Genomic DNA, 10,348 nt, shown 5'->3' with positions numbered 1-10,348 from the left:
AATAAATGTTAGTGTAATGACTTGATAAAATATTATCCAGGCAAACGGCAACATTCACTGACGAAATGCATCTAAGAAACTGGTTTATCAGCCAAAGGATTTGTATTTCCCTGTGTCTGTTTGTGAGATTTACAAAGCAAAGCCCTGGTTAAAGAAGAGAAGATCTGATGTTCTCTTACTTACAGGAGCCATTCTCATTTTTACCCTGTGAATAGATGGTAAAAAAAGCAGCAGACTGATTGGATCTATTCCATGTCATGTCATATTTTTTAAGACAGGTGGGAAGACATTATGGGATGGTGGTCAAAAAGTGGGTTGGGCAACACATGATAAATTTAGTGTTCCTGGTTGTTCTTGCCATTGGAAACCAGTAACCCCGATAATTCCACTGGTCAGATATCTACTACCCCTTTATATTTTGTTTTATTTTTCTAATACCTATCCTCTTAGTATCTCCCATTTTTACATCATCTTTTAATTATGCCCCAACTGTCCAGTGCCTCTGTATTGTGATCCAACTTAAACACCCAAAAACATCCGCGTGGTTACGGAAAAAAAGTGCCGGGTGGTGCGCCCACCTAAAATGGGCTGGGGAGTACACTGACTCTGCTGTTTTCTACTATTAGAGTGTTATTGTTGATTTCCTTTCCCCCTCACTGAGCTTTGTATAGTAGACTTTAAAAGGTCTACAATATATTTATTGATGAGATGATAATTAAAGAGCTGCTTTCATTTTTGGATTTGATAACTGCCTGCAGTTAAACTTTAGGAGCCACAATAGAGAGCTCTATTACAGATGTACGAATGTATAATTCATAGAAATATTCCGGTGTGTTTATTATTGTAAAATAAGTTCCACTTCTTATAGTACATAATGCTATAGATAGAAATATACAGTAACCACATGAACTAGACCCATGAAGGTAGTGTTGTTCATAGGCCCCCGGGAATTCTAGGTTGCAGGTCTAATTTCCTGATCCAGGAAGTGTCACACCCTTCTTCCACTTTCCTTCTACTCTTTACTAAATACCACTGGCACCTATAGCTCCTCTTTGCCTTAATCCATAAATGCCAGTTACTCTTCTATGTCTATTTAAACCCTTGCAATAAACTGTAGGTGAAAACCGCTTTTGGAAATTTTGCCCAGGCTTCTTGCCCCTGACATCCTCTCCATGGCACCTTTTACACATTCTAGGAAAGGAAACATCCGAGTTGTGAAAAGCTACATTCATTCTTATCGCAGATCTGCACATGTTGTATGAATACCTGCATTTTCTGTTCACAAGCAAGTCTGTAAGAAAACAAAATCATGCCAATGAATACTTTGCATCATTCCTCTCCTGACACTGGCATGTTTGTATTATTCATGTTTGCTTCTGGACCATGAAAGAGAGGACTGTATGGATATGGTCTGCTGACCTAGGAATGGAAAGGTGTTATGTAAAGCAGCAGAGCTGACTTCCCATGATAGCAATAAAGTCCTAGGCCTCCCCATTAACCTGTTCAGTGCTAAAACGATGACCTTTGTAAAGGAAAAGTTGTGCAGACAAGATAATTAACTAACTAAATAACTAATGCAAAAATTATGTAAGGATAAAAAAATCTACAAAGTAAGGATTGTGCAATTGTTGTTAAAGGATCATATGGGTTGCAAAACACTAAACTATTCACTACATTCCTTTCTTACCATATCCTAACCCTGTGTGAAGTTTCTGCCAGTGAATGAAGGCAGAAAAAAGCTGCTTGTTCTCCTTCCCCCTTTTTTTGCTTCCAGAAATGTGCAAGTTGCCAACCATATTTAATGAAAGCAAATGGTGGTGAGTCACACTGTTATATTTGTACTGCTCAATATTAAATATAACATTATAGTAATATTCTTCTTGTTATATATTATGACACTGATAGGCTGACCATACACAGCTCCCTCATCATTCTTAACTAGGATGGCAGCTCTTTACCAGGACCATTCATAGGTTTTCCCCCCAACTTGGCAAATGTAGTGATTGATGTATATAATAATTGAGCTACATGAGGCTCCTGTGAATTAATATTATTATTATTATTATTATTAATAATATTAAACAGGATTTATATAGCACCAACATATTACGCAGCGCTGTACATTAAATAGGGATTGCAAATGACAGACTAATACAGACAGTGATATAAGAGGAGAGGACTCTGCCCCGAAGAGCTTACAATCTAGTAGGTGGGGGAATTTCACACACAATAGGATGGGAGATATGTAGTGGTGGGAAGTAGTGATGGTTTCAAAAGACAGAAGAAGATGGGAAGATGGGTGTACTGGCTATATAATGCAGAAATTGGGCACAGAGAAGAAGCTAACGGTATTTTCACCCTTTTTAAAGCTAAACTCCAGGCAGATATATAAGACACACTTTTGTTTAGCTTTATCTATGATTATTGTTATTAATAATATTTTTTTTATTTCGCCAACATATTACGCAATTTTCAAACAAAAACCTTGGGACTTTAAAGGCATTTATTCATTCACATCTAATACACAGTTAGTTAGTGACTTATCAATAATAGCACATGCAGGTTACTCACTTCTGTTTCCACATTTAGGTCCTCGATTGGACAGATAGGTCAAGGGGTCAGTTCTTTATTAAATAGGTTAATATAGATCACTGGCTAGGATAAAAAAAGCTTTATTCATTTTAAAAGGTTCCTTAGCAACAATTATCCATAATGGTTTCCAGAATTGTATACTATATGTGCACCACTGTCCAAGCTTATTAGAAAGGTAACTATAACATGCATTTGCTACCCATCACCCATTACATTGTATTCAAATCGCCGCTATATTTGTGCTCTTGCCAGTAGCAACCGCATCCAAGGTTATGAACTGCAAGTATAAATCTAACCTGAGCTCTATCCTTTTCCTGTGTAATGCTCTTAGAATCAGCATTAGGATAGTTTCATGCATCCAGCCTTTTAAATAGTCCTATAAAGTAATCATGTTCGCATTAATTTACACCACTATCCAAGCTATTGGGAAGGTAACTATAACATACATTAACATATTACGCAACACTGGTTGATTAAATATATATTTTTATAAATACCAACAGGTATCAACCTCTTGGAATCCACAATTTAGACCAAGAGATGGGTCAATAGCACAAAGAGCCAGTTGGATTTCAGTGTGCAGGTGATTACGATGTGCAGGCTAATAGGAGTATGTCGAGACCTGAACTCCTTCTGAAGTCTGCTACTTCTACATTTATTGTTTGGAGAAAGACTTACCGGTAAGTCTATTACTTAACTGCAGCAGATAAATGAGCTCACTATTTCTCAACCAGGGTCCAATGGAACCCTAGGGTTCCTCCAGAAGTTGCAAGGGGTTTCTTGAGCGATAAACAATTTGTGCCTCTTAGTTTAAGTGAACCCAATAATCTGGCCAACGAAATAGGAGGAATTCTTTCTACTGACCACCAAGCTAATATACTGTAAGTTGTGTATTTAGTAATAGGTGGGGTTGCCTGAGGACCTTAAATTTATTTCAAGGGTTCCCCAATGTTACAAATTTCAATAAACAATCAATTAGGTCTTCTGCAATGTCAAACTGCTGTACTGTGTGGCTTTGTAATTCTTTAAACTGCATTGATATAAATCAAAATCCTTTAACAGGTAAAGTGGAATACATCTGTGAATTTAGTGTTTGCCTAGAGCTTAGCATAAGATTTCTGGATAATTTTTTATGCAAGAACCAAAATACCAAGCTTAGTACTTATATCTAATATATTTATATCAGATCATTGAAAACCTGTACAAACTTAATGTATGCCGGTGATAAAGAATAAAATATGGAGTTACTGTCGCTGGCCTCCCGATTAAAATGCTGGTTGAGATGCAGTTTTCACTGGAGGTCAGAAGCATATATGATCTTTTTATTCATATGCTCAGTTTAAGCTGCAGAGGTTTTGTGACAAGTGGCTGTATGTGGTACATAAAAAATAAAATTCTTCCAAAGACCAGGGGTATGACTCTTATGGCCAGGGTTTTCTCTCCTGCTTTTCTCTCTCGCTGGTGAACTTGCCAGGACCCAGCTGTTGGTTTGATGGCCACAAGCTGCTCTATATTCCAGGATCACAGACAACACCTCCTTTGTCAATGAAAGTGTTTATCAAATGCATTGTAAATGTATATTCTTACAATATATATTTATGCTACTAAAAAAAACTAAAATTATGCTTTATTAGTTAAGCTTAATCAGCCCCAAATAATACATATATCTCCTTCACCCATTTACTTATTTATGTTATTCTTTTAGTTTTTTTCCATTCAGATGTGACCTGTTATTGCAAGCACAACTATAATATTAGGATGTACAGTCTCATTTATTTCCATACTTTTCCCATACTATGGTGGTCTTCAGCAGTGGTCCAGTGCAATACTGGTTTTCCCTCAGGAATGAATGGCATATTGCATTCATGCACATGATTAAAGTGGAACTAAAGTTCCACTTTTAGGTTTACATGAACAAGGTCATTATGGCAGAAAAGGATAGGCGATGATTGTCCAATTGCTTTCTGGAGTCAAAGCTGAGCCGTTATGGGAGTTATGTCATCCCAGCACAGCCAATCCCCAATGCACAGCAAATGGCCAAAACTCCCCCAGAAGAGGAAGAAGACAAGGAAGATGGCATTGCCCGGTGCTGGAATAGGTGACCCACACTGATTTAGATCTGATTTAGGGCAACCTATCAGAGATGTTTTTGGAAGGAAAGATGGGCAGCTCTAGTTGGTAAGAGGGGTAAGTTATGCTTTCCCAGCTTGTACAAAAGGTACAAAGATACACATAAATACCAAATGGGCAGCCACTAAAATGTTTTGCATAAATGAAACTCATACTTTTAAAACCTATCATAAAATTCTATATATAGGTTATAAATATTACAAGCCTGGTTATTCCTGCACTCACTATGGAGAACAAGATGAACATTCTGGAAATGCAGTCCTTGTGTCCTTGGGACCTTTATGAGTGGGCTTTAACTTTCATGCAATGTGTGCCCTTCCACAATATTTTATTGTAAAATCTGCTTCTTTTATATATACATATTTTATTGAGATACAATCAGTGTCATGAAAAAAAAACAACAATTGCAATAACTATATTGAACAAACAAAACAAAATCTGCTTCTAATAGCAGGAATGTTTTAAATACCAAACCCCTTTAATGGGTTATTACATTATTAGAACAGTGTGTCAGTGTTTTCACTTGGTTTTCAGCTATGTCGACCCCTGCTGCTGTGAAATGTGGAGACAAGTGAAGAATCCTTGCCATGCCCTAAGCTTACATTACTATGAATGTTCAGATAAGTATTCTGAATCTGTCTGAACCATTGTCTGAAACTGGAGACTATGTGGAGTATTTGACCAGAAAGCATAACAATGCCACCGATTGTGAGCAAAGTGTAGCTCAAGCTTGTACACACAGATGTTCACTTACACAGCTACACTCATACATAAAAATGACGTTGTCTAGACTTATGCTGTGGCCTAGTGCCAGGGCAGCTGTTTGAGGGAAACCCGGTAAAAGTCAGGACTGACAGGACAATTCATGGTCAGATCATTTCATATCACTGACAGCCACAGCTGGAATGGAGAGGGAACCGAGTGACTCAGTGGGATTTCTATTCTGCTGATTTTTTTCTTTGTTCCCAGCCACAAAAAGTGCTAATAATAGAATTATGTTTCAGCATAATACTGGAGCAAAGCCAAGAGTCTTCATCAACTGACATCTGAGCAGAATAACTCTATTACAGCTAACTAAATGTTGTTCTACATAAATGAGCAGAGCCTTTGTACCGTTGGCATCATGGACTGATTGGGACATTTTAGAATTTGTCATAGATTGGGAAATGCCTGAGCCATCCCATACATTTAAATTTAACAACTAGATATTGAAGGAAGCTTGTACAAGAAAAAAACAAGACTGGGCAATGGATTGTTTGTATGACTAGGCAACTGGTATTTTTAAAATGGATATTAACAATGGCAGCCTATGAATTTCCTTGCAATAGGTTTCCTTCATAAACAGAACAAGAAAACAGATTATTGCAATGCAGTAGGTATACTGTCCTTTTAAAGTCAAACTCTAGCCAAGAAGCTAAATACACAAAGAAACTGCATCTATGTGGACTAGTTAAGGGATATGTCATTCTGTTTAACCAGTTATGTGATCTCGGCATTTCTTAAAGACATAATAGTCAGATCTTGGGCATGTGTGGCAGCACAGCTTGGTACAAAAGCACACCACCATGTAGTCTCATATCCTCCTTTGGCTTACAGTACCATCTGTATGCTGATAACACTCAAATCTATCTGTCCACCCCTGACCTGTCTCCCTCAGTCCTGGATAAGGTCTCATGCTGCCTGTCAAGATCGCCAGTAAAAAGCTGTCGGATAAGCGCGGCTCTGTGCGCGAGCTTTTTCCGTTGCTGAATAGCGCGACCGCGTACGATTCCGGATCGCTAATACGAATGCGCGAGCGATAATCCGATTCTGCTTGATGAATCAGGGGCAATGGCTCACTCGGCTAAAAAAGCCTGATACTCCTATAAGGTTGAACTATTAACCACAGGATAAGTACCAGCTAGTTAGCTTACCCTACTTATCCCCCAACCTCCACATTTCTATGCTGGAACAAACACATGAAGGGAACAGCTACAAATAAACACAACCAAAAAGGGAAAAAGAAGAGTTTGTTTTCAATTTGCTTTTACTATAACTGTCTAGAACAACATTTGTTATAGATTATTAAAAAAAATTCCTCATTTTTCTGCATATTTGCATTTATTATTATGAGTCATAATCACTGAAGCTTAATTTTGGTAAAAGTGCTAGCGTGCAGTCGCAATACATATGTATCTCATATGTGCTGACTTGTATGACTGATCTAGTAAAGCAGCCATGCTGGAGTACAGATATGCCACATCAGCATGTAAGTAAATTGGAAGGAGATGCACTTCTGTCACATCACAACCTATGCAGCACATAAAAAAAAAAAGAATATGTATTTCAATGACTTAAGCCATTGTTATGACTACCTTTCATCTTAATGGTATACTGACGTTATATTTTTTTAGTCCAGGCATTACTTTTAAACACCAGTGTGTCTTTGTCATGGTGCCTGGCAGCAGTGCCTGTAATTGTACAAAGGAGTATTTAAAGCAGAACTAAACCTAAGAATAAAAGGTTTTGTATTGCACAAGGGACAGGCCATGTCTTTTCTGCAATAAAACAAATTTACCTGCTTGTTCACAATCTGGTAATTTAATCAGAATATTGTTTGACTGTTGTCCATGTTGTTGGACTGTCACAATTGTTTTTTTTATTCTAGAACAGTTTCTCAGACTCCCTTGAAATAATTTTAAGGTTTTTAGGTAACCTCTATTAAAACCAGTGTTTTGGGGGAACACAAATGTTTCTCCATACATACACGTTATACACAGTCTCCATACACTTATATACGCACATTGTATAAAAACACTGTGTGCACATACAATCCCTTACTTTTCTGGTGGCATGGCTTGCTGTCCTTCACCTAATTCCCATTGCACTCTGCGGATTTCCAAGTGGGGGAAAAGGTGTTGGGCCGCGTAAGACCGCCATCTTTGTGCCTGAACAGAAGCAGCAGAGAACCAGCGGCACCACGACCCAGATCAGTAGGTAATAGTGCCAATAGGGTTTGCGGTTACTGTGGTGCCAACCCCACAAGTTTACAGAATCAACAGTTAATTGTAATCTGCAGGGTAGGTTAATAAAAGTACCAAAGCAGAATGATCAGCATGTCAGCCAGGCAACCAGCAATATCAAAACAAGAGAGAAGTATCACCATCTAAGTTTCTCTGTACTACGTTTATTCTCATTTAGGACCCATTTAGACTATTAAATGCAATAATGCAAAATGTTAACAAATGTTCTAACCCTTTAATATTCTTGCTTTAAAAATCATATTTTTGGTAGGAATTCAGCTTTCAGCTCAAAAACTTCAGCTCTTTTTATTGTGTCTCACACCTCCGAGCATATATCAGAATGAAAGTTAATTCACTGGCACTAAGCCATATATGAACAATTAGGTACTTGTTAAATAGCACTCTGTGCCATTATTTTTTTTTTAAATGTCGCATCTGCAACCCCTTATTTTAACGTCCAAAAAAAAAAAAAAAAAAAAAGAATGTAGAAAATTCTACTTTTCACATAAAACGTTAATTTAATATGTCACATTTGATGAGGACAATGTTGGGTTGTAACAGAATATTAACCTGTTCCTATAGTTTACCTAAAATCACAGTACTGTCCCTATTAAATCAGCAGTATTCTTTGATGGTCTAGAAACTATTTTATTAAGCAGCTTAGAAGTACAAGCTGCTTATATGGCCTGTGTATAGCTTTCCAGAATATCCTATTTATAAGGGATACCTAAGGACAGCGGCAGTTTTAATAAGGAAAACAGTGATAGACTCTTCTTGGATAAGTTCATTAGCTCATTGTCAGTTTGCTGCTGGCTAGAACTAGATCTGTGTCACTCTTGTAGATTAATAGGGATATAAAACACACAGGATTAGCCTACTCATTAGAACATTCAGTACAAATTAGACCCTACACTACCTAGCAATTCATTGGCAAAACCAGAATGCTGCAGTGTTTAAGGTAATCTGTAGAAGAAAAGCTGCCATTGCTAACTTCATTTTCTTTTCTTTTTACTTAAGGTTCAGTACCATCATCTTGTTCCTGCCTCCATTGTGATGCACCATTATAAAAAAAAACCTATGTTAGCCTTTTTAGCCGCTAACCTACAATTAACAGCCTATTTAAATAAAAGCAACACAATTTATTCATTTCAAGTGTGAAACCCCCATCTACCTACTTCTTCAGTTTAGCCTTTCCCAGGACTGCAGAAGCTTGTAAAAGAAAAAAACATCCTGGCTGATGTTGGCAGGGTTCTTTCAAATGTTCCACATCCTCATCCATTTCTATAAATGGGAAGCCTTTAGCATGATATGGACCATCCAATAAAATGAATGTGTTTGCAATGCTGTGTGCACAACTGAGTATTGGCATGAACTTTTAGTATTGTTTCCACCCAGACTCCAGTTTGTTTTGTCTTTTTTCCCCTCTTATTTCATAAGTAAAACAAATAAAATTGTCTAAAAACAAGATATCATTCAACTTTCTTCTATTTCTGCAATTGTAAGTTGCATGGCACCGTTTGCATATTTTCCAAGTCCACATTTATTTACTTCTCAAAGCATGATATATAAATTTGATCACAAATCATGTTTGTAAACCAAGGATAAACCTTTAAGATCTACAAGGCAGTGAAGTTAGAAGTGTTGAGGTTCTATTGTTTGAGGGATCTGATCATACAAAGACCATAGAACACACTGGTAAAAGTACAAAGCAATGAGCTCTGATAATGAAGGCAAGTTTAAACTGAATTTCACCCTCTGTTGGTCAAATGTTGTACTGCACCATTTAATGCATTTCATTTATTTTTGGAGCAGTCTGCTTTTTAGACCCCTAAACAGATACTTTTGTATGAAAAGCTTCAAATGAAAAATTCAGTCTACGTCGATTTCCCAATTCTTTAGGCCTGTCAAACCATGCTGCTGCACTGTTCACTAAGAGGCATATTGATAAAAATATTAAACCCTGGGTGGAAGGAACACTGGAGTGTGTTGGTCATAATGATCATGTTTTGCCAAAGGTAAATTATGCACCAGCAATGCAGAGCTAATAAAACTACATGCTATGTAATAATATGTAGCTGGATCTATGCTACACTTCAATCACCGGTCAGATTAATGTTTTCAAGGTAGGTATTTGAACTGGCATCTGTATTCTTAGTACATTATGTATTTAGTATGTGAGCAATATCAAAGAGACTGAAGCAGGTGTTTTGATATTCTCCAAAATTACTAACCAAATGGGGATCTTACATTACTGACAAAAGGTAAGGAGTATACTATTGATTGAAAATGAAAAAAAATCAATGAACAGGCTGTCTCCAAGAATAGATTTCAAATATTGATGGTAGTGTACCTTCAGATTGATGGTATCCGCTTTCCCAAATAAATGAATGTGGAGCCACTCTTTAAAAATAAATTGTTAATTAGGTTATTTCCATTTACCTTTAAACCTTCTTTACCAAGTATCTTATCTCCTTTTCCTTGTATTCTGTAAAGGGTCAAGGATAAAAGGGGGCATACAAACAAGGAGTGCTACAGCATATGGTAACTAACTCATGGGGAGTTAGAGATAAGGGAGTGTAAAGCTACGTACACACTTCCAATTATTATCGTTGGAAAACGAACGA

The sequence above is a fragment of the Pyxicephalus adspersus genome, chromosome 1 (assembly GCF_032062135.1).
Source record: "Pyxicephalus adspersus chromosome 1, UCB_Pads_2.0, whole genome shotgun sequence".
NCBI lineage: Eukaryota > Metazoa > Chordata > Amphibia > Anura > Pyxicephalidae > Pyxicephalus > Pyxicephalus adspersus.
The sequence above is the reverse complement of the archived record's forward strand: the minus strand, read 5'-3'. Positions refer to the sequence as shown.